General features: G+C 39.8%; 1 protein-coding gene across 4 annotated transcripts in view; it reads right to left on the reverse strand.

Moving 5' to 3' along the window:
* The window catches only part of BLOC1S5 (biogenesis of lysosomal organelles complex-1, subunit 5, muted), a 65,415-nt gene that overhangs the window by 1,207 nt on the left and 56,715 nt on the right, over positions 1-7,493 (reverse strand). The window lies entirely within an intron of this gene.

Consider the following 7,493-nt stretch of genomic DNA (forward strand, 5'->3'; position numbering starts at 1 on the left):
CCTGCGTCGGTCTCCCGAGTAGCTGGGACTACAGGTGCCCGCCACCACGCCTGGCTAATTTTTTGTATTTTTAGTAGAGACGGGGTTTCACCATGGTCTCGATCTCCTGACCTTGTGATCCACCCGCCTAGGCCTCCCAAAGTGCTGGAATTACAGGCGTGAGCCACCGCGCCCGGCCTTCTTAAATTTTAAAAGCGGGCTGGGCACAGTGGCTCACGCCTGTAATCCCAGCATTCTAGGAGGCCAAGGCGGGTGGATCACCTGAGGTAAGGAGTTTGAGACCAGCCTAGCCAACATGGCAAAACTCCGTCTCTACTAAAAATACAAAAATTAGCCGGGTGTGGTGGCACATGGCTGTAGTCCCAGCTACCTGGGAGGCTGAGGCGTAAGAATCGCTTGAACCCACAAGGCAGAGGTTGCAGTGAGCTGAGATGGCACCACTGCACTCTAGCCTGGGTGACAGAGTGAGACTCTGTCTCAAAAAAAAAAAGAAAAAAAATTTTTTAAAAGCATCTAGTATAAAACGATGAAATCAAACACAATCCAAGTATTTTTTCATATTTCTATTTCTCCTCAAATACCATTTCACTGCAGATATTTTAAAACCAATTTTTAAAATACATGCTAAAAGAATCATTGCTATAAGAAGTCAAAGTGTCTGTCTTACATAAAATATTTTTAAGTGCATTAAAAAGAATCATAAATTATTAGTCACTAGAGGAGAACTCGAGAAATCTCTTCTGGGCCGGGCACAATGGCTCGCGCCTGTAATCCCAGTACTTTGGGAAGCTGAGGCGGGCAGATCACCTGAGGTCAGGAGTTCAAGACCAGCCTGGCCAACATGGCAGAACCCTGTCTCTACTAAAAATATAAAAATTAGCCGGTGTGGTGGCGTGCACACCAGGGCCTGTGGTGTGGTGTGGTGGCTGTGATCCCGGGGCCTGTGATCCCAGCTACTCGGGAAACTGAGGCAGGAGAACTGCTTAAACCCAGGAGACAGAGGTTGCAGTGAGATGAGATCACGCCATTGCACTCCAGCCTGGGTGACAGAGTGAGACTCCATCTCAAAAAAAAAAAAAGAAAGAAAGAAATCTCCTCTGGGTCAGTTCTAGTCCTTAAAGCAAATCAACATCTCAAACATCTGCGTCAAATGTCTCAGTTCTTGAGATGTTCCTTAATATTGCTATATAAGGATGAAAGGATTTTCTTTTTCTTTCTAGCACCACAGTAATACAGATAAAATGCTGTATAAATAAAAAGGTATAAATTTAGTTTTCTCCCTCCCTCCAAAGTATAATTTCAATTATTAACTTTGAATACGTACAACAAAAATCTAAATAGAGAGTATGAAAAAATAACTTTACATCCCTATTTCAACTATTCTACATGTATGTCATTAGCAGTTAAGTTTTGATACAGATTAGGTTCTATTAAACAAAAACTGGGATATGCAAACTATAAAAACATACAAGGTCGAATTGCTTGAACCTGGGAGGCGGAGGTTGCAGTGAGCCGAGACCACACCATTGCACTCCAGCCTGGGTGACAGAGCGAGACTCTGTCTCAAAAACAAAAACAAAACACACACACATGCACACACACACACACACACCCCTACAAAGCACCCAAAGTCACTGTTAATTCTAGCATATTAATTCCAGCACCTGAATGAAAAAGAGACACGCAGTGTACTCAGATGCAGGTTAACTCAGATGTCAGCCACCAGAAAAACAGCTACTAGGAAAAAGAAACCATCTGCAGGCTGTTCATCATGTTCTTGCTGTTCTATTTTCTCTCTCATTCAGGTCAGGATGACAAACAGGATGAAGGGCTAAATAAACCAATGTGCTCTAAGTACCCATAAAATGCAAATTTCTGCTAGTTGTTTTGCATAGCTACTTCTAAAAGCCTCTCCTTTAAGATGACATTATTCTCATTTTACAGACAAAGAAATTAAGGCTTAAGGACACTTTTATCCTCCATGGTCACTCACCTAATAGCTTGGTTGTAGATTCAAATTTAGGTCTTTCTGATACTCAAACCTACGCCTTTTCTATCACAGAGTACAAATCTGATCTTTCTAGAGGAAGTTTTACGTAGGTAGCTAAAAATCTCTTTCACAAGACAAACGCTCTTGTGAGAGCCTTTTTGCTAGGCTGATCTGAAGCTCCTCGGCACCAAGACTGTTCAACTTCAGACTCACGTCAACTTCTTTCCAATTGAAAATTCTTGGTCAAACATTCCTCTAAAATGTCTGACTGTTTCTTTACAGTCAAACATTGCTCTAAAATATGCCCTACAGACACTTGGGATCTGAACAGATATTACAGTGGTGGGGAGAGAGGATTAGGGAGGGGTTTACTCATCCAATAAATTTGTTAAACAGGTTAAACAAAATACAAAGAATTACTTTTTAACTTTTCAGCCTTATAGATTATAACTCTCTAAAAGATGCATGAAGAGTTTATTCAACTATTCTGATGGAACTTTAGAAAAAACTGTTACAGTCTAAGAGAAAAGCCACAGTCACACTAGAAAAAGAAAAAATGCAGATAGACTTCATCAAAATGATATTTAGCTTTAGTTGCATTTTAATAAATACAGAGAATATTAAACATGCATACTCAGATGTTATTTAATTTGTTCATTTCTTTGTAAATGAAAAGTCATCATTGGCTCAGCTGACCCTGTGATGTGGACCACAAGGCAACAGCCTGTGTTCCCCTTCCCAACCAGAATGCATTTTATCCAGTACAGCCCAATAAAGAAAAATATAGCTTTGGCAGGCATATAAACCTCGCTTCAAATTCTGGTCTACCTGTCACTAGTTGCATGATGCTGAGCAACTTAGTTTCTTTAACTTTAAAATGAGGAAAATAAATACTCCGCATCCATAAACAATACTTAAAAAGACTAGAGGTAGAACATATCAAGTTCCTAGCTCAGTGCCTGAGGAACTTAATAAAAGGTAAATATTATACAAATCACAAGCGAAGCATCTAGAAGGCAGATCACTCTACTTTTATCCCCCTGCCATTACAGTTTTTGTTCTTTAATTTTAATAATTTTAGCAACAGATTATTGTAATAATTCAAACAATATAGACAACTCAAGAGCAACAGACTTTCCCCTCCATTCCTATATTCAATTTAATCCTTGATGTAGCCATTATTAACCATTTGGCTACAAGAACAGTCTTTAAGATACTGCAATATATTAGTGAATAAGATACTGCCAAAGATCAGTATTTCCACTGTGTAGTTTCAGAATATTATGAATAAAGATAAACATATTCAAGTAGTCTGTTCACATCAGGCATATCGCTTATTGGCCTTGTAGGCCAAGTGAAAATAAGCTAAAAGATGACAATCGCCAAATCCAAATAAAAATCTTGTTTTGCTTCCTTATCAAGAAGTTCTTACAGTCACTCCATGCTATCGTTTCCTAGTCGCCCAGGCTGGAGTGCCATGGCACTATCTTAGCTCACTGCAACCTCTGCCTCCCGGGTTCAAGCGATTCTCCTGCCTCAGCCTCCCAAATAGCTGGGATTACAGGCGCCCACCACCACACCAGGCTAATTTTTGTATTTTTAGTAGAGACAAGGTTTCACCACGTTGGCCAAGCTGGTCTTGAACTCCTGACCTCAGGTGATCCGCCCACCTCTGCCTCCCAAAGTGCTGGGATTACAGGCATGAGCCACTGTGCCGGCCCATTCTTACATTCTTCACAACAATTAGTAAAGAAAAAAGGGGGAGGCGGGGGTCGCCTATACATTCATGTATTGACAATACTGCGGTCTTTACATACAAATAAAACCCAGCTACTTGGAAATAACATGTATCTGAAACTTAGTTGAGAACATGGTAAGACCTTTAAGTCATCCAAAAGAAAAAGATACTACAAAGTCCATTTACAAATATTGCAGGGCTCATGAAAAGCTCTTCTGATTCTGAGCCTATTTGATCTACATTATATACATTTCTAACCACCTTAGTTAACTGGTTTCTAAGACAACACCCTATTAAAAAATCACAAGTTAGAAAATGAAAAGACTGATAAATGAGGGAAGAATAACAGGCATCAGCCTTATAGCAAAAGAGGAGGCAGATAAAAAACTTAAAACACACAGTGTCTGAGGGCAGCTGGTACAGAAACACAGCACGGTATCTCTCTTTCTCATTCCCTAATGACACCACCATATTCACCATAATATAAAATCGGATATTCTCAATAATGCCTGATTCCTACAAAATTATTCTTAACATTTAATAAATTTTAAAACAAAACATCAAAGTATAGAATATCTTTTTAAAGATTTCCATCCAACGTAATCAAAGTTCATGGTGACATATGACAAGAAGACCCATCGAGACATGGAGACCTACAACATCTCCATTAAGGAGATGCCCTTCAATGTTGCTGACCTTGTCTGAGAGGCTGTCCTGCTACCTGGCCCCAGCTAGGGGCAGAGGAGCAGCAGGCGTGTGAGGATGGCATGGACATCTTGTCACTTTTTTCTCTGAACAAATACCACTTCTTGAGGCAAAAGAAGTTAACTGTGAACATGTCAGACACCCCTTTTCTTTGGGGTAGCTCCTGCCCTAGGGGCCATTTCTTCTCCCTAAAAACACTAATTCATTTCCCTAAGCTAGTTACCTCCAGATTCCAGAGGCTCTCCCCACCCCAGCTGTTTCTCTGGATATCATTCAAGGGACTATGTCACTGACCTTCATTTGCTGGAACAAATCTGGAGGGAGAGCTCCTAAAACTCCTGAGTGAGGCTGCCCAGGGGATTGTCCCCATGTAGGAGAAGCAGAGGAGAGAAAATGGTAGCCATTTTTACACTGACATTGTTTTGTATAGTATTTATTGATTCAAAAAACATAAAATTCTGAATAAAATGACTTGGAAACTGCTCCTTAAAAATAAAATAAAGAAATCAGAAAAACAACAAAAAAAGTGGTTAAAGTTATAAGAACATTGTGCTTAAAGAATACAAAAACCTTGGCTTTTACACAGAATTACCATACAAAGCAGCAATTCCACTATTGGGCATATATCCAAAAAAATTAAAAGTAGGAACTTGAACAGCTGTTTGTACACCCACATTTACAGCAATGTTATGCATAACAGCTAAAGGTGGGAGAACCTAAATGTCCATAGACACAGATAAACAGAATGTAGTCTACACATACAATGGAATATTATTCAGCCTTAAAAAAGAAGGAAATTCTGACACATGCTACAGCATGGACGAATCTTGACGACATTACACTAAAGAAATAGGCCAGTCACAAAAGAGACAAACGTTGTATGAGTCTACTTACACGATGAACCTAGAGCAGTCAAATTCATAGAGCTAGAAAGTAGAACGGTGGTTTCCAGGGGTGGAGAGAAAGGGGAATGAGGAGTTACTGCTTACTGGGTACAGAGTTTCAGTTTTGCAATATGAAAGAGTCCTGTGGGCTGGGTGCGGTGGCTCATGCCTGTAATCCCAGCACTTTGGGAAGCTGAGGTGGGTGGATTACCTGAGGTTAGGAGTTCAAGACCAGCCTGGCCAACATGGTGAAGCCCCCTCTCTACTGAAAATACAAAAATTAGCTGGGCATGATGGCAGGCGCCTGTTGTCCCAGTTACTGGGCAGGCTGAGGTGGGAGAATCGCTTGAACCTGGGAGGCGGAAGTTGCAGTGAGCCGAGATCACGCCACTGCACTCCACCCTGGGTGACAAAAGCAAAACTCCATCTCAAAAAAGTAGCAATAAATAAATTTAGAAAAAAAAGGTTCTGTGGATGGATGGTGGTGATGGTTGAACAACAATGTGAATATAGATAATGCCACTGAAATGTACATTTTAAAATGGTTATGAAGGTAAATGTTATGTTATATGAATTCTGCCACAATAAAAAAAAAAGTAAATCAAGTTTCAGTGGGCTCTTCTTAAATAAAATCAATTGCACTCTTCAAGATAAACTTAGAAAATGCCAACTTTAAAAGAAAATGAAGAGAATTTATTAATAACCTATAACTACATACCAAAAGTAATTAACTATAATGGTGTTATCTCTTTCTACTTAGTAAAATGTAGGCATAAGTTACAACAGAGAAAGAAAGAATAATAAACTGGCATGCATGCAGGCACACACTCACCGCCCTACACCAATTAAAGATAATTTGAAATAGAAACCAATCCTGAAGACAGGTGTCTAGAACCAGGTATATAAAAGAAGTCTGTATTACAAAATAAAAACACACTTCTGCAGAGATTCATCTAAGTCAGTGATTTTCAATGGGGGGCAGGGGAGGGCATTTTACACTCCTCTCCCCCAGGAGATTGTTGGTTATTATAACACAGGTTGTGGGGAGCTGCTACTGGCAACTAGTAGATAGAGGTCAAGGATGCTGCTTAACATCCTGCAATGTTTAGCAGTATCCTTGACCTCTATCAAGGATGTGGGACAGCACCCACAATAAGGAATTACCAGGTCCAAAGTGTCAATAGTGCTGAGGTTGAGAAACCCTGGTCTACAGGAAAACTCTGAATAATCCAACTAAGATCTAAAAGGTCTTTTAGAGCATCTGCCAGTAATATACATGCCATTAATTTTATATATGCCTTACAGAGACACAGGAAAAACCATTTCCTTTGGTAAGGAGTGTCAGTATAACAACTACCAAAAATGATTTTATATAGAACAGTATGTACTGATACGTTACTCTATTTTCAAACTCTATTAAAAACAATGTATAAGCCATGTGAACCTGTTGCTCTCATGAAAGTAATCATAAAGAAGGATAACTGGATCTAATAAATATTTGTGGAGAAAGCGAATCAAAAGCATTCACATTTACTTCATAATTACTTCCAGTCTGGTTGAACAGGGCTTCAAAAGTTGACACCTGTGCATGAAACTAAATTTAAATTATTGACAGATACTATTAACCATCTCTTCTCCACAGGTGGCATATTTTTAAGAGCCAGTGAATTTTATAAGCCAATAATATTTTCCTTTCACTATTCTTATTGCTAGTGCCTAAAATGCAACTTTGTACTAGTGGTAGTTTTTAAGACATGTCAAATAACTAGGGAATGTGCATTTATTGTTCTTCTGAATGTACTTTTAGATATCAATTGTGGGAAATATGATTTGTATGAATGACGTTTAACAGTTTACTTCCTACAGAAATCCACAAATTGTCTTGACATAAAAGAATTAATGAATTCAAGATCAGCCTGACCGGCCGGGTGCAGTGGCTCAAGCCTGTAATCCCAGCACTTTGGGAGGCCGAGATGGGCAGATCACGAGGTCAAGAGATCGAGACTATCCTGGCTAACACGGTGAAACCCCGTCTCTACTAAAAAATACAAAAAAAACTAGCCGGGCAAGGTGGCGGGCGCCTGTAGTCCCAGCTACCTGGGAGGCTGAGGCGTAAGAATCGCTTGAACCCACAAGGCAGAGGTTGCAGTGAGCTGAGATGGCACCACTGCACTCT

Source organism: Colobus angolensis, unplaced genomic scaffold (genome assembly GCF_000951035.1).
Source record: "Colobus angolensis palliatus isolate OR3802 unplaced genomic scaffold, Cang.pa_1.0 Scaffold6, whole genome shotgun sequence".
Taxonomy (NCBI): Eukaryota; Metazoa; Chordata; class Mammalia; order Primates; family Cercopithecidae; genus Colobus; species Colobus angolensis.